Source organism: Sapajus apella, unplaced genomic scaffold (assembly GCF_009761245.1).
Source record: "Sapajus apella isolate SASKATOON/1434 unplaced genomic scaffold, GSC_monkey_1.0 scaffold2, whole genome shotgun sequence".
Lineage (NCBI taxonomy): Eukaryota > Metazoa > Chordata > Mammalia > Primates > Cebidae > Sapajus > Sapajus apella.
This window is the reverse complement of record NW_022436942.1, coordinates 58,140,714-58,164,267: the sequence shown is the minus strand read 5'-3', so window position 1 is coordinate 58,164,267 and position 23,554 is coordinate 58,140,714. Positions and strand designations below refer to the sequence as shown.

The window sequence follows — 23,554 nt, the reverse complement described above, 5'->3', positions numbered from 1 at the left end:
TAATCCGAGTGTGTTGGTACATCCCTGTAGTCCCAGCTACTTGGGAGGCTGAGGTGGGAGGGTAGCTGGAGCCTGGAGGTGGAGGTTGCAGTGAGACAAGATGGTGCCGCTACAGTCCAGCCTGGGTGACAGAGCCAGACCCTGTCTCAAAAAAAAAAAAAAAAAAAAAAAAAAAATCTTAGAGTTCAAAAACCATCAGATTATCTTTAAATACATGCCATTTAAGTTATTTCTTCTTGGGAACAAGTGAGCTCTTTTAATCCAAGTGTAATTTCAGATCAGGAGAGCTTCTTTCTATTATTTCTCTGATCATCACATCTTCATTTGTTTTTATTCCATTATTCACAAACTGACAAATGTTAAACCTGTACTTGATACCTATTAGAATTTATTTTTATTCTATTTTCTTCACTTGATTTTCTAAAACACATATTTACTTTTTTTCAGTGTCTTTTTCATTTTTTCAACTGAACTTTAAAATTCAAGAGCTCTTTCTTTTAGTTCTAGACACTATTTTTACACATTCTAATTTCATATTTATAGGAGATTATAGTACATTTTCCCCATTTTTTTGTGTGTCCTCCATTATTTTTACCTCCACTACTCTTGCTGATCATCTAAGTTTCTTTCTTTTAAGCTGCTGTCTCATAAAATGGTTTGTTGATCCTTATAATTTATATTAACTGGCATTCATATTATTGGGCATGGGATCCTGCAACACCTGTACTGCTTAGGTTTTAGAGTCTCTAAGAATATTGTAATTAAACAACAATAAATAATTAAATGGTAGCGTTTAGCTCCAGAATGCTTTTAGTGGAATTTAGGCTTAGAAAAGGACATGTTTTTTATGTTTTGATGCAGTCAGGGTTGGATTGTACTTAGCCCAATACTACAGTGTAAAGGGATGCTTGGGCTCGCTCAGTAAACAGGTAGGAGAATTTTCTTTCCTTGTTTATGGTTATCCATGAATCTGTGACATTTGTTCCAAGTTATGTAGGAAAACGTATCCTAGAAGCGGCTTTGACCACTGTCCAGTAAGTTTTAAGACAGAATTGCATCTCCTTTTTTAGGACTTAAAATCTCAGATAATTCTAGGTTCTTTCTAGCCTCCAAGAGTAGACTTCAGTTATTTTCTAGGATAAGTAGCCACACCAGGGACTTAGAAAGAAGGAATAGAGAATATGGGCATAAGCTGCCATCTTCCCAAAGTCATGAAACCAGTTGTATCATTTTTTAATTTAACATTTATATAACTATAGTCTTAGGGCTCTGTGGCAGTTCTTGCCAACAGTAAGTACTCCACTCTGTGTTAAATAGAACAGTAAGTTCTCCTTAACATAGATTTGGTTCTATCTTATTTGGTTGTCTCCGGTAAGGTACATCACAGAATAACTAATGGGACATGCTAGATATTCCCCCTTATTGAAGTGTTGCTATTTTTGCCAAAACAGAGTTGTTTTAGTGGGTATCTTATAACTGAGCTTTATTTCTTTGGTGTAGCCATCTTAAAAAATGAAGAATTTATTCAGATTTACATAAGCAGCTGGAGATTTGACTGAGTCATTTTGATCACTAGTATTAGAGTTAACTTGCAATTCAACAGTGTTCTCAGCAGCAGACATTATTTTACTTCAAAGTCCTAGCAGTTTTAGAAGAGAATCTAATTATATTTTCTGAAAAGCATTTGGAAATTGTTTTCCACTTGTGCAGTTTTAAATGCAGTAATCACATCCCTTTCCTTCCCTCCATAAAATTTCTCACCAAATTATATATTATTTAGTCTATATTATTTGCTACTTTCTTGAGAAGCCTTAAGGAAAAAAAAAAAAACAGTTTGGAAGAGGGACAGATGGTACTACTTTTAAGATCAAACTCATGTCAATTTTGTAATGTTGCATGGCTCTCCTGATCACACCTTTGTGGAGCAGGACCTAGAAACAGGGATCAGGCAAGAAACTAGAAATTAGGTCTGGGTCATGAAAGATGTAGGAGAGCAAAAGTGTACGTAAAAGAAAACGAAAGATTCATTTTTATAAGCCTTTTGAAATATTTTGAAAACTTTTTGTTAAAACCTATTATATTAAAATTAAAAACAGGTATTGTTAATCTTAATACATGGAATATTGAGTTTGCTTTGATTTTTGGGAGGGTATATGTCAGTACGAATAAAGATATATACCTCAAGTCTTCCTGTGTGTTCTACTGTGCCTCACAACACATTCTCCTTCTTCCTATTCCACTCCCCCCTTTAAAAATCTAATTATTTTGTATCACTTTATAATTTAACATTTATAGAACAATAATCTTAGGGCTCTGTGGTAGTTCTTGCCAACAGTAAGTTCTCCACTTTTCCACTTGTTTTCCAGATTTTTACTTCACAATAACTGCATGAAACTTTGAAATTGAAATATATTTAGTAATCATGTTATTTTAACATTTCTGGAAACAAAAGGCCTAAAAAGGAATAAGAAGCAAGTGTACATTTCATAAGCTCAAGTTAGAAAACACTTATTGGAGTACTTTAAATTGAAAACCATTTGTTTTATTTATCTTAATACATGTCATGAAATTAAGTCCTACTTAGTTTTATAAATTATTTGGCAATTAGAAAGTGAAGATAATATATGTAATTTGCAGTTAAATTCTTAGAATTGCCTCTGCTTTCTGATGAACACTTCAACAAATCAGTATTATTATGGGATTCAAAATGGGGAAATAATCTTTCATTTTTATTTAAAAAGCTTGTTTTTTCTTATTACAGACAATTTGGAAAATAAGATATGGATGAATAATGAAAATTCACTTGTCATACAGAGATGTTTTAATATATTTTATCATAGTTTTTATGTATGTGAGTGTATTATTTCATTCTCATGCTGCCATAAAGAAATACCTAAGACTAGGTAATTTATGAAGAAAAGAAGTTTAATTGACTCACAGTTTCACAGGGCAGAGGAAGCCTCAGGAAACTTTCAATCATGGCAGAAGGGGAAGCAAACGTGTCCTTCTTCACATGGCAGCAAGAAGGAGAAGTGCCAAGCAAAGGAGGAAAAGCCTCTTATAAAACCATCAAAACGTACTCGCTATCACAAGAACTGCATGAGGGTGCCTGTCACCATGATTCAGTTACCTCCCACTGGGCCTCTCCCATGATGTATGAGGATTATAGGAAGTACAATTCAAAATGAGATTTGAGTGGGTACAAAGCCAATCCATATCACAAGTCACTATAAAAATGAAACAGAATCATACTGTGCATTTTATTTCTTCATTTTCATGAAAATTTTCTCATGCCAATAACGTTTTATAAGATTTTACTTATAGTAATGATATTCTAATATAAATGTATACACACACAGGTAGCACAATTTAATTATTTTCTATGGTAAAACTTTTAGATTATTTATAAATTTTATTTTATTATATATAATATGATGGTAAATATCCTTGAGTAAAATATCTTTGTGCACATCTATCTTTTTTTAGGTTAGATTGGTAGAGGTGAAAAAGCTTGATCAAAGCACATAATATCATTAATATTTGATTATCAGAGTATTCTGAATTGATTGTTTAAAGTTTACAAAATTCAGAAAAGGATTAAAAAGTTTAAATAGACCATTATTTCACTATTTAGAGATGAATTTTATTTAAAAATATTTAAAACTGGAATTTAGTCTGCCTAGGGTTTGTTAAACCTACTTTTTAAAACAGTGCAACCTATTAAAATAATAAAATGACAAAATTTCATGTTACTAAATATTTTCTGAGAATATGATTTTAAAGATCTTTAAAAATTATATAGATAGACTGATTTATTTAACAGTGTTTTTCAGTTAAATATTAGGTGCTTTCAGTTATTTGCTTTTATGTCAATGGAATATTGAATATCGTTACACGTACATATAACATTTATTCTCCTAGTATAGATATCTAGAAGTGGAATATCTGAAAGGGAAGAAAAAATTTTTAACATTCTTTACACATACTACCAACTGATTTTTCAAAATATTTTTGTTAATTTACGTTCCTGATGTAAAGCCCCTCACCAAACAATATGGTTTGAAAACATGCCAGTTTGATAAACATGTTAGCTCTTTGCTATTTGAATCTTCATTCCTATAAATACTAAAGAAGTTAAACATATTTTGTATGATCAATGGTCAATTTTATTACTTTTAAAATCATCTTTTCAAGACCTTTGTATGATTTTCACTTACTATGCTATTTTTCTTATTGATATATAGTCTTTGCATATTAAGGATATTATTTTGTTGTATTTATTTTAAATAATTTTCCACAGTTTTCAATTCTTTTAGAAATTTAGTAATAATGTTCAAATACAAGGGTTACATTTTTCTAATGAAATGAATTCTAGTAAGCATTTCTTCTATTATATTTAGTACTATTTTTATTAGAAATGTCTTTAAAAGAAAATGTCTATTTTTCCCACAGAAGACTTCAATTCACATATTTTGTTTTTAGAAATATAAACTCACTTTCCATCTTAGTTTATTGAGTAATCCACTTTTTTAAAAATAAAGGTTTTCTGCTTCTTTTTCATGTGTTTATGTAATAAAGATGATATATTAAGTTCTGAACTAGAACTATTTATTCTATTATTCTTGCATGAGTCCTATAGTGTTTTACTTTTCATAGTACTTATATTCTTTTTCATACATTTCCTTAGCCCTTTTTTTCTTTTATTTTCTGGTGTTTTTTAAATTAATGTCACCATCTTTCCTCAGATTCAGCTAGGATTAATTTATTACTTTAACCATTTTTTGAAAAGTATTTCTTGTTCAACAAATACCTGTTATGTACAGTTCTAGTCATAGATATAAAACATGACAGTTTCAGTCCTCACTTTATGTATAACTTATGTAAAGCATCCATAGATTATTACAATTCCAAATACAGTTTTATTTGAGGATGATTGGCGATCTTTGGAAAGTTCAGCTTTCTCAAATATTATTATGATATTTTTCTCCATTTAAACTAATTTTTATTAGTCTCGACATTTATTTCTTTGTTTCATAGTGAAATAGTTTTATTTCCCTAGGGCATCAACATTTCTTATTTAAGGTTATTGTCAGCTGTTTTAATTTTTGATTTTTAAATTTTTGAATCATGTGCCTTTCCTATTATATATTCTAGAAGTCTTTGCTTATAAATAGAAAGACTGTTAATTTTTATATTTCTCTTATAACTAGTTGCCATACTTTACCCTCCTAAATTATAATTTTCAGCTGATCTTCTTGAGTTCCATAAATATGTAATTGTTTCACTGAAAATAATTACCATATTAATAACCATATTTTATAATTATGCTAATAAACATTGTTTTGCTTAAAATTTATTTTACTTAATTAATTTTGATATTCATTAATTATACTTTATTCTAAATGTTGTACCTTTTTTATTTTTTAATTTATCTCTTGGCAGGTTGTAATTTATCCTCAAACAGAATGAATGTATTATATCAAGAATTTAAGAATTCATTAGGGCCACATTTTCTGTCTTGCTTTTAAACATAATCAGTAACTTTTCTTGGTATAAAATTCTTGAGTTATAACCTTGTACCTTGAGTAGACTGTTGACATTTTATATCATCTGATGCTTTTATTATTCGTTATATTACATATATTACAAAAATATGAGGTCAACATGATATTTCTTCTCCTTGGTGTAGGTATGGTGGATTTGGGGATTTTTAATTTTTTAAAATTTTCTGGATGTTTGGGATGTAAAAACAGATTATCTGATTTACTTAACAGAGTCAGTTCCTATTATTTGCCTCTAAGAATCCTGGCTAGTACCGTAGGCAATCTGAGTGTTCATTCTGGAAGCTTGAATAGGTTATTCTTTTTCCTTGGGATTAAAGGATTTTGCCTGAATATGTCTTGATATGATTATTTTCCATTAGTTCTTTTAGGCGTTTGTTGTATACCTCATCTTTCTTGATTCTGCAAAGTTTTCTACTATTATAACTTTGATTATTTCCTTTATCTGCTCAGACTTCTTCACCTAAGATTAAATGGTCTTAGAGTAGATCTGTGTTTTTGATTTCTTTGATACACCATGTTTTCTGACCTTTTTGAGGGTGTGGATTTTGATGAATGTCTCCAATTTGGCCACCAAAACACTAATTTGATTTTATGTAAAAATCAGCTTGCTTTTAGAGACAAAATCATTTAAATTTTGTAATTTATTCTTCTCTTATTTCAACCAGTTTTATTGTGTCTTTGGCTCAATGTTAGCCTTTTCTTTTCTTATCATTTCCAGCTTATGTTTCTGTGTTGAAGATTCCCAAGAAAGTTTAAGACAAAATATTATTAAACTATGCAAGGAGAGTAACTATAAATATGTAAAACAAACTATAAAGGTATTCTCTGGCTGAGGGAGAGTATCTGAGGAAGGACAATCATGGAAGAGAGCCCCTCTCCCTAAGGTTGTGATTCATATCTCACTGGAGAAGGTTTATATAGGTGCTGTCCACTGAATGATCTGTTTCTGCTTGACCAACATCACAGGAACTCAGAAGCTGGAGTGGCCTTTCAGAATTGTTCTCATTTTGGAGGAGGTGGCAACACTTCATCAACTAGTTATTAGCTGCAGGCCGCCACAAGAGGTTTGGTCTTTAGGCAGTGACAGGATGATATTCCCTGGTGATGTTGTAATTGACAGATTGAGTGGCACAGAGTCAGGTATGTTTGGAGTAATTCTGTTTGGTCAGAGTTGTGCATATTTGAAAAGGATTTTCAGATACGGAAATCCATAGCTGAGGAGTAGAAAAATTCCTTTTCTTCAATATCAAATTAGGAAGATCAAGGTGGAGCAATGGGGAATGAATTAACAGTAAATCTGGCAAATTAGAAGTTACTGATGTCTTTTGATTGTCCTGGTACATACTACTCTAGATACTGGGAATACAAACAAGTAAGATATAGACCTCCCCCTTTATAAGCTGTTACCCCTGAGAAAAAAAAAACTGTATTTTAGATAGTATTGTTTATTGACCTAAAATCAACCAGGTCAAAGTTGGGCCTTGAGGTGAGAGATTAACCTTAGAGGTTTACTGCTTAAGCTTTCTTCTAGACTCCTTTCCTTCTCCCCAGCATAGATACCATAATGTTCACTGTGACAACTGGAATTGATAAAGATGCTTTTAGAAATAAAAAATTACCTAAGATCTAAACTTATTCTGAGCATGAGTCAATTATAAAGCAAGACCGCAAATCTAAATAATTTCCATCAGGTGCACAGCCTTTAAAAACCTAATAATCAATTCAACTTCTCTGCACTGGAAAACAAATTCACTAGGTATATTTAACACACACACACACACACACACACACACACACACACACACAGAGAATAACAAAAATACTTGCTGTGGTGTCGGGGGGAGACCCCGTGGGAGACCCCACAAGTGCTGAGGCAGGGGTCTGCAGCCTCAGCCTGTTCCCATAGGATTATAGAACTAGAAAAGAATTAGAGATATTGTTACATAGTTATTCCTACATATAATCATAAATAATCACAGTTATTCATATGTAATCACAGAAATATATACACTCAACATAACCTTCTAATGATTATCGGGTTTTGAAGCATGGGACTGAGGTGACATTGTGAACAAAGTGACCCTTAGGCAAGAAACTCTAAGCCCTCTGTCACGCCCCCATAAGGGCTGCTGGAGGGCACCTCGGCTGTGTGGCAGCACCAGTGCTAGGAAAGCGCCCGCTGTTTAGCCAGCTATGGAAGGAGATGTCCTAGACATCTCTTTCCTCAGGGGAGTTAGGAAAAAAACTGCTCCTCCAAGCTCTTGTGGCAGGCCTGAAGGCTGTCAGGTAAGCCCATAGACATCCAGGGGCTTAATTATCTCTATGTGATGCTGTGCTTCAGTGGTCACATTCCATGTCCACTTTCATGTTCCACTTCTGCACCTGGTTCCTCTTTTTCTTAGAAGATAGAATCAGTAATAGTAACATAAATCTTAATGTCTTTGTTCTTTCTTGACAAGTATGGAAAAAAGTGCTGATGCATTTTGCTCCTTACCTTGTCTCGGCTACTTGATAATTCTGGGCCCCCATCCCTATGACACGTGATGTACTTGACCCTATCACTGACCAATGTTACCTCACCCTACCTACCCTTCCCCCTGCTTTATACTCAATAAAAGTCAGAGTGTCCAGGCACTCCGGGCCACTGCTGCAGTCCCTGCTTTTGTTGGCAGTAGACCCCTGGACCCAAACTCTGTTTTCTCTTTCTCAGTGTCTTGTGTTTTTTATTTCCACAGTTTCTTGTCTCTGCACCAGTAGAGAGGGGCTCGTAGGACTCTGTAGGGCTGGACCCTATACTGTGGAGACATAATTTTTTAACTTATGTTGTATTTATTTTAAAAGAAATTTTACATCTTCTTTTTTTGAATGTGTTATAGTATATTTCCATATTTTAAAATACCCTTTTTTGCTGCTAATTCTTGTCTCCTGAATGAATGATTTACCAAACTACAATCTAGATTTTCGTTTTGTTTACATATATTGTCTTTATATACACACTTTTTTCTGTGGATTAGCATGATCTATCTATTCATGAACTGGGAGAAGTAGAAACTTATATCCACCCTTGAGGATGGTTTGAGATTTATTTTGTTAATGTTTATGGTAAAATATATTTCCTCTTTTATTAAAAAAATTGAGGACCATTTTTTACTGTGTAATTCCTCCAGCCAATAATGTGAATCATGGAAATCACCCAAAAGTATCAAATCAGTGTAAACCATCTGTTCCATGTCTCCTAGAAACACTATTTTCTTAACCTACCCTTGGTCGTATTAATATTAATCAGCTGTACAAAATCCTTAATATCTATTCCAATTTTATTTATGATACTTTGATACTTTGATTAATGTCTTGAACTAGAGTTAGTTCTAACAGGCTTCTGATCTAACAGACTTAGTGTCTAATTTATATTCATTTTATTTTCAATATAAAATGCTTCAATCTTAAGTTTCATTGATTTATGGTGACTTAGTTAATATACATTTCAATTAGATACATTTTTTCCCAAAATTTTACTTTCATGTAACTGAACAACTGCTTTCCCAGAAAATGGCTGAAAATATTATAGAAATAATATGTATACAATATAAAGATGAGAAAGGATGAGGAATATACATTGTATGTTGAAAATGATAAAATGTGGCTATTTAATAATGGGAATGTTTATCTTTTGGTTGTGGGGCTGTTGAAAGACTTCTTTGCATATATATGTTTTTTGATTAAACACGCCTATTCTGTTTTTCAGTCCAGGATACACACACATGCATACACATACATATTTACATACACACCAGCACTGAAAGCATTTTTATTTTGCAGTCATCTAAAGACAAAACAGAACGTGAAGTAACAAGAGTTGTCTAATTAAAATGTATGTACATGTGATGTGCCCGGAACTATGCTAGTAATTTTGTAGGATACACAAGTAATGGAAAATATTGTTCTTGCAATTACAGAGATAAGATATACTTTATTAATGTCCAGCAAATAGTTTAAAACAATAGATTGAGTTGTCCAAACCATCTGCATTATGGGAATCTAGGGAAGAGAAACAGTCTCTGAATCTTTTTGTACCTAATACATAGAAGCTGTTTTTTGACCTCAATAGAATAAGAAGTAGAAAATTGTGCCTTGACAAATGTTGAACTTGTTTTAAACTAGCAGTTTTCCATAATAGAGCCCTGAATTATTTTTGTGTCCCATCTCCCCACCATGCCTTTCCTCATAGCTAATTTGCCAAACACAGCAAGCACATTCATACTGCCTTAATCATGCAAACTGTGCCTCATTCCCATCTCCCCTTTTCTCTGTCAGAATTCTTATCTCACGAGGTGTTTTTGCTCAAATGCAAGCACTCTGTGAATTCTCTCCTCTACTTGCCCTTGTTGCTTCCTCTTTATGTTTTCTAATACCTTGTTTCAGTATCTCTGTAATGCTTATAATTTTGGTCTAGTTTTACTGTGTAGTTATATATAGATGTGTCTTTACACCTTGAGTTCAGAATTTATGACATACTTACCTTTTTCTTCCCTCACCCTAGCGTTTAGCTTTGAAGACTGTAGTTTTAATAAATATTTAGTAAATTTAAATAAATTTATTTGAAGTATTGGAAATAAACAATAATTTTTAAATTAAGTGGCAATGAAATTATGTGCACAAGAAGCTCAGGTTGGTTGTAAAAGATACGTGTATTCGCTGATGCAAAAAAAATTGAGTAACTATTGTATGACGAGATTGTTTTCCTAGGACCATCTATTTAATATGAATTAGGAAATCAACAAGACAAGCATGATGATGGAAAGAAAAGACTAACTTTATGTGATAAATGTGGTGTTAACAGTGTGGAGGAAGGGAATATTAATATATTTGAAAGATTTGTACAAAATAGAGGAAATGGGATTATTTAGCCAGTGAGAAGTGAAGAGAGGTCTAAAATGGAGAAACATATGTGAATAATACATGTCTTCTTTTAAAAAGTATTTTTGTCAAACTTCCATGATGTAATAGGGTATGGAATAACTCCTTCTGAAAACTACAGAATACTGGACAAAATATGTCAAACATTCATGATCAGACTTAGGTAAAAGTCTAGGGACTGTGATCCCTAATAGAAAAGACACAATGGAGGCAAACCCTACCATCACCCAGATTTTTGCCTGAATACAATTCCTAAATATGGCACCAGGTAGAATAACAGAAACAGGATCAAGTAATCTCCCTGAGTTGAAATACAGAAACTAGAGTTGGGGAAAGCTGAGGCAGCTAGAATCTGCAGACAGAGGAACAGAAAAGAGGGTACTATACAGAAAAAGAGGTCCAGGAAACTGCCTAAAGTTATCCTTGCATCTTTAGTTGAATATCAATCTGCACAAAAGTGAAACTCCATGAAGACAGAAAAAGAAAAACCTTCAAGGAAAGAACAGTACTGGAGATACATAAACAGAAAAATCCCTGGAGCTCACACAAGGCCAAGAATGATTCAAGTTACTACCAGCCCAAGTAGAGGGATCATGCTTAATATATGGGGCATTCACTAGCGATTCCAGAAGGAATGTAAGTCTTAATGGTGGGACTAAGCTAACCCCAGAGTAAAGGTTACTGTAGACCCACCTAAAAATAAAAAGTAAAAGCAAGCCTTGAATGAATCAAACTCATCTTCAAATAACTTTACTGTATGCCACAACAATGTCCAGTAATTTTTAAAGGAATACAAGTAAACTCAGAGCCAGTCGTGGTGGCACATTCCTGTAGTCCCAGCTATTCAGGAGTCTGAGGCAGGAACATCATTTGAGTGCAAGAAGTCAAGCCTGCAGTGAACTATGATTGTGCTACTGCACTCCAACCTGCGTGACAGAGCGAGAATCCATCTCTTAAAAAAATGACTACACATGAAAATAAGGAAAATGAAACTCATAAACATGCAAAAAACTAATAAAAAATCGACCTGGAATTATAGAGTTGATTGAATTTGTATAGGAGATAATAAAATATTTGCTATAAATATTCTTGATATACTCAAGGATTTAAAGGAAGAGGTGAATGTGCATACAGAAATGTAGATATAAAAGGATTCGAAGGAAACATCTAGGAATGAAAAAGACAATATCTGGAATGAAAAATACAGTAGATGCCATTAGCAGCAGACTGTCATTACAGAAGGAAAGATTGGTGAAATGGAAAATACTGCAAGTGAAAGTAGCCAAAATAAAATACAGAGAAAAAAATGACTAAAAATAAATAACAGAGGAGCTGGTTTTTTGAAAAGATCAACAGAATATACCACTAGCCAGATTAATAAAAAAGAAAAGAGAGAAGAATCAAATAGATGCAATAAAAAACAATAAAGGGGATATCACTACGGATTCCACAGAAATACAAACTACCATCAGAGATTACTACAAACAACTCTATGCACTTAGAGTTGCCATGTATGTACTTATGCAACAATCCTGCATGTTCTTCACATGTACCCCAGAACCTAAAGTGCAATAAAATATATTTACAAAATAAATAAAAACAAAAACAAAACATAAAATCAACTTTTTTTTTTTTTTTTTTTTTAGCTCAAGGAAATATCAGTATCTGAAAGTTCAGGGTTTTGTTTTGTTTTGTTTTGAGACCAAGTCTCAGACTGTCACCCAGGCTGGAGTGCAGTGGCGTGATCTCAGCCACTGCAACCTCTGCCTCCCAGGCTCAAGTGATTCTCCTGCCTCAGCCTCCTGAGTAGCTGGGATTACAGGCATGTGTCACCACACTCAGCTAATTGGCCAAACTGGTCTCAAACTCCTGACCTCAAGCGCTCTTCCTGGATTAGCCTCCCAAAGTGCTGGGATTATAGGCATGAACCACTGCACTCCGCTGAAAATTCAGTTTTAAAATTTGGCACAAATTTGAAGTTTAGTTTCTAATTTTCAGTTATAGGATGAATAAATTCTGGAGATCAGATGTACAGCATGGTAACTATAGTTAATAACAACACATAGTATACTTGAAATTTGCTGAGAGTTGATTCTAAGTGCCCTCAACACACACACACACACACGCACACACACACACACACAACATAGTGATTATATGATGTGATGGGGATATTAATTGGCTTATTGTGATTATTCATAATTATGTCAAAACAATATACTGTACATCTTAAATATATACAATTTTTGTTTGTCAATTATGCCCCAGTAAATCTAGAGGGAAAAGAAAATTAAATTGACCTAATAATACCATTCAAAAGATTTTCCAATAACATGAAAAACGTGTTTACCCCTATAAATTTAATAAGATATATGCAAGACCTGTACACTGAAGACTATAAAAATATTGTTGATGGAAATTAAAGAAAACCTAATATGTACAAGGATATACCACCGTGTTCATGAAATGAAAGACAATACAGTTAAGATACTTGTTCTCTCCAAATTGTGCTATGGACTCAATACAATCCCAAGAAAAATCCAAGCAGGCTAATTTTTCAGACATTAGCATCTTATTCTAAAATTTATATGCAAAGACAGAGAACCTAGAATAGCCAAAATAATTTCAAAGAAGAACAAATTTGGAGGATTCTCTGATTCCAGACTTATAAACATCTATCAATGTGGTATTCACATAAGAAGAGATTTACAGGTCAATAGAGCAAAACAGAATTCAGAAATAAACCCATAAACATATGGTCAATTGATTTCCAAAAGAATTGCAGGGCACTTCAGTGGCGAAAGGATAATCTTTTCAACTAATGGGGCTTACTACTTCTATTTGTATATTAAATATTAGATTTCTTAAATCTCAACCTTTACCTCATGCTCTACATGAAAATTAATGTGGAACAAATATCAAAATGTAAAAGCAAAAATGTTAAACTTACAGAAGAAAATATAGGGAAATATCTTCAACTTTGTGTTAGGCAAAGATTTCTTAAATATTCACCAACAGTACAAAGGAGATATGTCTAGAATATAGAATATTTTAAAGAATACTGTTACAACTAAGGAATATGAAGTCAAACAACCTGGTAAAAAGATGCAAAGGACTCGAACAGATACTTCACAAAAGAAGGTAAATGGCTGCTAAGCACAGAAGATATTTAGCACATTAGTAGTAATGACAAAAATTAATTTAAAAGCACTATTGTGATAATTTTACATACCATTTGATAACTACATACTATCGTGATAAATTCACATACATACCAGTTAGAATAACTAAAATTAAGTGTTGCCAAGAATGTGGAGCTACTGAAACTCTCAGACACGGTGAATGGGAATGTAAAATGGTACAAACATGTTGGAAAACACTTTAGTGGTTTCTTTAAGTTTGATGCATTTACCATGTGACCTAGCATTTTAGATATTTACCCAAGAGAAACAAAAACTTATGTTCACTTACAGATTTTAAATGTGAATGTTAATGGCAACTTTATTCATAATGGCCCAAAACTGAAACAACACAAATGTCCATCAGTAGATGAATGTATAAACAAAATTTTGGCATATCCGTAAAATGGATTATTACTGTGCATTAAAAAGGAATAAACTACTGATATGAACATGTAGGAATGAGTCTCAAAAACATTATGCTGATGACAAACATAAAGCGGATATGCTACTATATTGTGGCAGAAAAAAGATTTCTGGGGCTACCAACATGGAAATATTGACAGAGAAGGGATACAAGGTAACCATCTGTGTTGATAGAAATGTTCTGTATCTTGATTGTGGTGGTGAATGCACAGGTATGTACATTTAAAATAGGTGTATGTTATGTATGTAAATAATACTTTAATGAATTTTATTTTAAAACAAAGAAGTAAACTTTTAGAAAAATGGTACTTGTTCATATAAAATGATCTGTCATGAAGGATGGTTTTCCCAAAGTTAAACATGTTGCCTTCTGTACTATCGTGTTGAAAAAGATGACTTTACATTTTTTTGAAATTAGCTTCTGCCTATTGTGCATAAACTTGGCATCAGTTTAGACTTATCTCTTTCTAATATTGCAATAATAATATTAATTACTAGGTCAGGGTCACATAAGTGAACAAAAGTTGCGAGAGATAAAAACATTCTGATTGATTGTATATAAGTAGAATAACAAACAAAATGCGTTCTTTTTTGAAGTTTCCTGGTGTTATGCAAAGGAGGTCAGATGTGTAAACAGCAGGTGAGAACATAATCTGTTGGAAGTAAGTGTTTTAGAGGAATTGTAATGTCTCATGTACTACCAAAAAGAGAAAGACTCTCCTTACTTTATTCTTCAATAATTATTGCAACTAAAACAATCTCTTTAATAGCAATTCTATCCTTCAGTAAATGTGAAATACATTTAGCACTGGCAAATCCTCAAGTTTAAAATATCACCAAACACAGTAACGTCATTTTGGAATGTGGATACTAAGAGGTGTACTCAGTGTACTCATTGGCATCAAGACTTGTTTTTCTTCTTCCTTTCTTTTCCTTGCAGATATAAATGCAGTACAGGATTCACAGCTAACTCCAAATTAATCTGAGAGAAATTTTATTTTTTAGCAGGCTTAAGTGTTGTAGCTTTTGTGAATTTTACTTACATGGAACAAATGGTTGTGGGGAAAAGAAAGTGTAGGGTAGCCCTGCAAGGTAATTTTCAGAACATTTTAAACAGGCATTTAGTGTTAAAAAGGCTTATAGAAACATATTTGACAATAGGTTTTCTGATCATTGCTAATATATTCAACCGTGGCATGAGATCTCTCTCCCAGTACTAAATTTAAGATGATTGAGTCTGTTCCTTTTTGAGTAATGTAATCACTGACCTATCATCTATTTGATCATTAATACTGTCATAGCTTTGGCTTAACAGCTTAACACCTTGCAGTTTCTTCTTCTTAGTGTCCTACTAAACCCTTAGATCTCCAATTTTAAAAGACTGTAAAAAGGAAAATATGATATATCATGCTATTACATAGTTGTTGCCTTTTAAATTGACACAATAATAGTTCTCATGTAAGGTCTCCTGTGTAATGAGATTGGCTATGCAAGTTTGCAGATAAGATGTGTCCTAGTGAGAAATTGGTCTGCATAATAAAGAGAAGAAGAATTTAAAGCACTAATAAAAACAATCTGTAGGAAGAGATAGACATCAAGAATTCTATTCGTCATGGTGGAAGAGGAGATGAAAAGCACCCTTCTACCCAATTATCACTGTAAGGAGAAAAATATTGATAGGGGAGGAGTAGGAGTTAAGCTTTGCAATTTAAAGCCCATTCGCCTCCTCTATAGAGTTTGTGGTAAAATCTAAATTGTGCACCAATGGTTTGCATAAATGGGTTCTTTCATGAAATCAAATAGATGCTGAGTTCTATATTACTTTGAATATGGGATGAACACAGTGGGAGCAAATAGAGTTAGAGAACAAAGGACACCAAAATCTGGGTTACAGTTAAACTGGTTCCTCTTAGAACTAGTGAAAATGTTCATACTAATAAAACATCCATAAGCGCAAGCTGGAATTCATTCATTCATTACTTCATTCACTCTTCATTCATTTTCAACACATATGTAATGAACTGTTTTTCAATATGTTAGCCAAGTATCAGGCTTTGGTAGCTAACCCAACAGGCATCTCTGCAATCATGCAGCTTTTATGGACTAAGGATAGGAGATACTGAACCAAAGTCACACAGTGACTATAAAATTATCATTGTGATAATTGCTATAAAAAAGCAGGATACTGTTAATGCATGTAAGAAAGGAAATTAATCTCAATGGGAGCATCAAGAAGGTCTTCCAAAGGAAGTGAATTGTATTTATACCTAAAGCACCAATAAGATTAATCCTGATGAGACAAGCAAAGGAATTTATTTGTTAGGATTTGACACAATAGCAAGTAACAAAAAAATCTAAAATAATAATGGCTTTAAAAGAAAGAGTTTATTTTATTCCCACTTCCAAAGCTTAGAGCTAGGCACTCCAAGGCTGGTAGGGATCACCTCTATGAGGAACTCAGGATTCTCTATTTTGTTGTTCCATTGAGCTTGCTAACTCATTCCAGATTGTTGCATTTTGCTTTGAACTCCATTTCCGATATTGCCTCCTTCCTGGATTCTGCCAATGCTCCAGCTCCAGCTATTTCATTAGCATTCAATCAGCAGGAAGAGGAAGAGGAGAAAGAAGGGCACACCTCTCCATTTCTTATATCCCATAGTTATGACTTAGCCATGTGGTCACACCTAGCTGCAACAGACACTGGAAAATGTGGCATTTATTCAAAGAAGACGTGTGCCCAGCTAAAAGTTGGAGTTTTAGTACTATACAAGAAAGGAAGGTGTTACTAAAGACAAAAGGATCAGAGGAGAATGTATTTTGGGAGATGACTAATAGTCTTTGCCAGAGAAAACCACGTGTTAAGGTAAGGTAAAAGGCAAGAGGAAATTTGGTATACTCGAGGGAAAGAGGGAAGCGCTGCGTGTTTAAACATCGTGGGCAAAGGGGAGGAAGAGTGTTAGTGTTCCCTGACCAAACCGAGGGTAGGGCTGCTTATTCTCATGGTCCAATAACAAGATGCAGACATTTATCCTGATTAATGGTAGACAGCCCTGACTGCCTGGGACCATTTCATTTCATTTCATTTCATATTTATTTGTGTATTGAGACAGAGTCTCGCTCTGTTGCCCAGGCTAGAGTGCAGTGGCGCCACCACGGCTTGCTGCAGCCTCAACCTGGGCTTAAGTGATCCTCTCACCTCTGCCTCCCAAATAGCTGGGACTGCAGGCATGCACCACCATTTCTGGCTAATTTTTTGTAGATAGGAGGTCTCACTGTGTTGTCCAGGCTGGTCTTGAACTCTGGACTCAAGCTATCCTCACACCTTGGCCTCCCAGGTGCTAGGATTGCAGGCTTGAGCCACTGTGCCTGGCTCATTTCAATTTATATCAGTTTTCCTTATGTACTTGCTGATGGTCCTTCATTTGACCCTCAAAAGTATTCCAATTATGAGAAAAATTGTTTGTTTATCCGAGGGGTAGCCACCAAAGATTTCATAAAGGAAAATGATATAGTGATGAACTTGTAACACTTTGACGATAGATGACGTATCTGAGAGAAGTGTTAAAACTACAAATGGTAGATATGGCGATCATTTATAAAATCAATAAAAATGTAAAATATTAAAAAAAAAAAAAAAGATGCAGACAAACTGGGAAAGAAGAGAGTTTAATTCTGTAACCGGGTACAGGGAGAAGGCTGGGAAATTGTTGCCAGACCAACTCAAAATTACAATGTTTTCCAGAGCTTATATACCTTCTAAGCTGTATGTCTACGTGTAAGTGTGCATTCCTCTAAAGACATAATTGATTAACTTCTTCTCATCTATAACTAAGGTCTGAGTCCTGAAGACCTTCCTCAGGACGGTAAATTTACTTAATCTAAATGGGTCCAGGTGCTGGAGTGATTACCCTTATCTTGTCTCCTGCTAAGAAAGATTTGGAATTTCCTTTAGACTCCAGTAAAACTTGTTTGTGGAGGTCTGGAGAGTTCCTTCAGACCCCCAATAACACTTGTTTAATCCTAAACGGGTTCTGTTAAGAATTCCTTTGTATTTCATCATTCTTCAAGGCCCTGGAAAGGCCTAGGCAAAACTCTTGGTGGGTTTTCATCACATTCCAGCTTTTCTGTAAGGGCACTGCCTCCATCAGCTTTAAATATCTAATTTAGCCACTCAATCAGTGCTGAAACAGTTGTCATGGAAGCCTGCCTGTTCAGCTGTTAGTGAGACCTGGCCTGCCAGATTAGTGGTTGGATACATAGGCAGATAGGGGCAGACATACATAGCCTTTTGGATCATATTAAGAATTTTGAATTTTATCAGAAGAATAATGAAAAGCTATTGAAGGTTTTAAGGAAGAAGAAAACATGATCACATTCTCATATGAAATAATATTTATTTGATCATAGTAGAGAACAGGTTAAAGATAATGTTGGCAATACTTAGAAAATTTAGCCTGGGCACGGTGGCCCACGCCTGTAATCTCAGCACATTGGGAGGCCGAGGCAGGTGGATCACCTGAAGTCAGGAGTTCAAGACCAGCGTGGCCAACATGGCGAAATCCTGTCTCTACTAAAAAATATACAAAAAATTAGCCAGTTGTGGTGGCAGGCACCTGTAATCCCAGCTACTTGGGAGGCTGATGCAGGAGAATCACTTGAAACCAGGAGCTGGAGGTTGCAGTGAGCCAAGATCACACCACTACATTGCAGACTGGGCAACAGACTGAGACTCTGTCTCAAAAAAAAAAAAAAAAGGGTTAAGGTAGGCATACTCTTTGGTGTACATAGTTGCTCATTTATGAATTTATCCTGAGAAAGTCATGAGACAAGTAGAATATTTGCATTGGGACTGAGGCTAGGAAAGCATCACTCTCATTTATAATTTTTTATTTTGAATGATTTGTTTTATAATAAGTATGTATTACTTTAAATTTCATGAAAAATCGATAAAGCAATTTTACTTTAGAAAACAAAGACAAAAAGGCCTGTGCCAGTGCTGTGAAGTAGCTCAGACTGCTAACTCATTCCAGATTGTTGCCTTTTGCTTTTAACTCCATTTCTGATATTGCCTTATTCCTGCATTCTGCCTTTTCCCCTTATCTCTTTGCATTGACAATCTTGAACATCTGTTGTCCCCTTGAAGAGTTCTCATAATTAAGGAGGTGGCTTCCATGATGTGGGAGAAAGACAATAGGACCTAGAACTAGAAGACTTGGATTATGATCGGGATTCATTTGTAGGATGATCTTGCAAATAGAGTAACATTTTGAGCATCAATTTTTCACTTGTAAAATAGGGATGATTCTTACTCTATTTTATTGGGCTATTCTATATCTTAAAGCGTTTTATAAATTAGGAAGCACCGTTATATATACTTGTCATATAATTTAAACACACACACACACACACAGCCTCACAGGGAAATCCCATTTCTTCAATGTTAGACTGATATTATTCTCAAGAGTGTTTTCCTTTGATTGAGCTCAAGTTTGTCTCCCCATAGCATTTTATTTTGACTGTTTTTCAATTTGCAGCAATATAGAATTGGTCCAGTCTTTATTACCAGGTAATAACCAAGAAAGCTAATGGGTTCAAACTATATAGATTTAGGTCTGTTTTTCATAATAGAATTTTCACATTTTTCTGGAACTTCAGGAATACAGTTGGATCTCCAGTAAAATGTTTGAATGGCATTTGGAATAAAGGAAACCATCTGAGATTAAGTGTATTCAGGTGGCTTCTTCCCATATATAATTGAAAATTATATGTAGTTTGATAAACCTTTTCCTTCAAATCTTTAATTGTAAAGAAATGAAGTTAAAAATTATGGTTTTACACAGCCAGTTTATATGCTGTCTTTAGGGGGCAGTGCTAAACCACTGATAAGTTTCTTCATTTCTGCTAAAGCTACTGGTAATGGTTAATATAAAACTAAAATGACAATCTTAATATTTGTGATAAAATTATACATACCACTTAATATTAGTAAAATTTTGTAGGTAGCCAAATGAAAATGGTAATTTGAAGCTCATTTATTCAGTGATTCATGCAATAAATATTTATTGTTTCATTATGCACAACACATTATAGGAGATACAATGTGAATAAGGCAATGTTTTCTTTCAAATAACATTGAGAAATAATGAAGGCAAATAGGCCACACTTGTGTGTGTCTGTATACTATATTTGCACAAACACACTGTGTGTCTACACAACTCTTTTAGGGTAAAAAAAAAATAGCAGTACCTATTGATTTTTTATGTGCCAATCTCTGTCAAGCAATTAATTTTATCTTCATCCAGCCCTGAAAATAGAAATTATTACACTATTTTTGCAGATAGGGAAACTAAGGATTAATAAGATTATGTGATTTGCTCAAAGTCACAAAGCTTGGAAGTGGTAGAGCTAGGATTTAAATGTGTATCTGTTTGAGTTAAAAACCAATGCTTTTTGCCACTATCCCATCTTTCAACTCGAGGTGTATGTGAAATACCATATTGCAAACACTTGCACAAAGAGCTAGAGACAAGCAGAAGAATGTGACATCACACGTGTTTGTGGGAAATCTGAAAATTTTATATAAGGGATGAAATCTGAACTCTATTTTGAATCAGTGGGATTATAAGAAAATAATAAACATGATAGTTAATACTTACTGAAGCCGTGTGTGTCAGGCACTTTATATTTATTCCCTCACTTAGTCATCAGGAAAAAGCCGTGAGAGGGGTTCTACTATATTGTTTTCCATTGTATAGATAAGCCAAACGAGGCTGACAGTGGTCTTGCCTGCTGAAAATCGTACAGCTAGTGAGGGGGGTAGTTGGTACTTGAATCCTGTCTAACTTGAAAACTGTCTAATTTTAGAACCCAAACCCTTAATCACTACAATATGCTGTGCAGACAAGTAAGGTGAAAGAAAGAATAAAAGCATAGGGCATGATTAGGCAAGGGTAAACAATTCCACTTGGTTATAATCTGAGGTGAGTATAGTGGAAAAGTAAAAGGGCTAAAAATTCATTTGACTATAGAACCTTGAAGACAGATTAAGGAATTTGGATATCATTTGTTATGAAATGGGAAATAGTTGGAGCTTTATGAGCAGAGAAGGGAAACAAACTTTTTTTTTTTTTTAGGGAGGAGAAAGAGATGGAGGAAGTTCCCTGTGTGATTGGATTAAATCATTGTAGCACCATTAACAAAGTGGAAAAGAATAGATTAATCTGAAATGTTGATAATTCTTGGCCAAATATGTGGTGGTTTATAGTATGTGCCATGTCTATAAACTGTTGATGATCAAACTGTTAGTGATCTTGAGTTGGTAAAGGAGATGCCTTTTTGATCATTTTATTTATTCCTGTGAACAGCTTTATCAAATATATATGTGTATACATATATGCTCTTTCAGATTAAGATTTTAAACTTCCCAATATTTTTTTGTTGTTGTTTACTCAAAGGATCTGTAGGATCAAAAATCCCTGTGTAATCACCTTCTATTATAGATTTGAGAAATGCGTATTTATGAAAGCATGGGCTGCTGTGTATCAAATTGCAGTAATTTACACTCCCTGTCACAGATGGGAAAATGCTCTCAGGAGTATACTAATGTAACTGAAACATATTCACCAAATATACCTCTTTTATTTAAACTGCATTTGTTTACATCAGTGTTTTTTCAGTACATTGTTTTTTATAGGGTATTGTGCCAAAGGAAAGATCACAGAACATACTGGTGAGGGGAGAGTAGGCTTTGCAGCCTCTTAGTCTGCGTTAGAATCCTTTTTCTGCCAAATGCCAGCTTTGTGACCATGAGTTTTACTTGACCTCTCTGTGCCTTAGTTTGTAAAGTGAGAGGAAAAATATTTGCCTCAAATGGCTGTCATGTGAATTGAAATAATTGACAGATGAACAGGGCAGTGATACTCCAGGTCACATAGTAAGTTCTCAGTCTAACAGTTATTATAAGATAACTGTTATTATTTTACAGATAGTGACTGATTGGGGGATTACTGAATTTCATTATTTCTTAGTTACTGACAAGTGATCAAGGGAAAGTTAAAATGTGAATGCAGAAAACAAATTCTTTTAAATAGGAGGAAAAATAAAATCTTATATTCTATTTTTAAAAGAAATAGTTTTTTTTTTTTTTTTTTTGTTTTTTTTTGGTGGGGGGGGATGCTATTTACAATCCAACATGTGGAATATATTTACTTGCTTTAGTAATTGTGATCTATCAGTGTTGTGCTGAATACTACATTCAGAGGGTCTTGACAATTTATTTCTTTTTATTTATGCATCTACATCTTGTTTTTAAAAACATGTTCAGTCTGCTAAGTATTTAGCAAGCTCTTAGAATATAAGTTTTTTCTTCAGTTTCTATAAATTTTCTTGCTTTATTTCTTTGACTCCCCCATCTTTACCCTGTTTTTTGAACTCCTGTTATTCAGATGTTACCGGTTTTGGTTTGACCCCTCTTTTTCTCCACTTTTAAATTCTGTTTATCTTTTGGGAAATTTTCTCAGATTTTCTAACTGTTATATTGGACTTTATGTATTTTGTAACTTTCTGTTCTTGTTTCATGGCTGCAAATATTTTCTCTCTGAGGATACTATTTATAACTTTTTTCTCTTTATTTTGGTGTTTTGGGGGCTTTTCTCAAATATATGGTTCTCATTAGTGGCACTTGCTGAGAGGTTTGGCTTCACAGTAGAGATTAATACATAGATCCCACCATTTTCCTGCTTATTTATAGATTTTTTTTTCTTGGGACGTCTGTTTCTACAAAGAGAAGTATTCTAGTTGTTTATCTGAGGAGTATAAACTTTGCTGCCATGTGGCCTAACACAAATATCACTGGTAGGTTATGAATCTTCGTTACTATATAGATATTAATTTTCTTGTTTTTGGAGATTCAGTGTATCTGTATTCTTAGAATTCATAATCCTTTCGCTTCAACTTCTCCAGAAAAATAATCCTCTAATTTCTTGCCAGTGGTGAAGATTTAGTTTTCTGGCTGGGTGAAAAGGAAATGCGTTTAGGGGTCTAATTCTTTCTGATACTGAGTTTCATTCAGTGTCTGCCCCACCAACATCTATAACTTCGAAGGTAGCCAGTCCCTCCTATTCTTTCCACAGGAAGGTAGTTTGCTTTCAGTGTTTTCATATTTGCTAAGTCAGTTGATACTTACCCATCTGTTACCCAATATTATCCAAAACTTTTCTTAATATTTTCTGTTCATCTCTCCTGTCATCCTTATTTTTATGATGTAAACATTTTTGTAAATGTTCTACCATCATTTTAGTGAGATTTGAAAGATAACAAAGGAAAATATATGTGCTTAATATGGAAGTTGCAATTATGAATTTTAAAACTGTTACCCCTGTTATATGTATGATACAAAATTTCATGAAGTTTTGTTTCAGCAGCATGCTGAAAAAACAGGGTTTTCAGCAATTCCTGTTTCAATAAAAT

At 33.9% G+C, this 23,554-nt stretch overlaps 1 protein-coding gene across 16 annotated transcripts in view; it reads left to right on the top strand.

The window, feature by feature from the left end:
- The window catches only part of ANKS1B (ankyrin repeat and sterile alpha motif domain containing 1B), a 1,261,971-nt gene that overhangs the window by 308,539 nt on the left and 929,878 nt on the right, over positions 1-23,554 (top strand). The gene's annotated exons all lie outside the window — the stretch shown is intronic.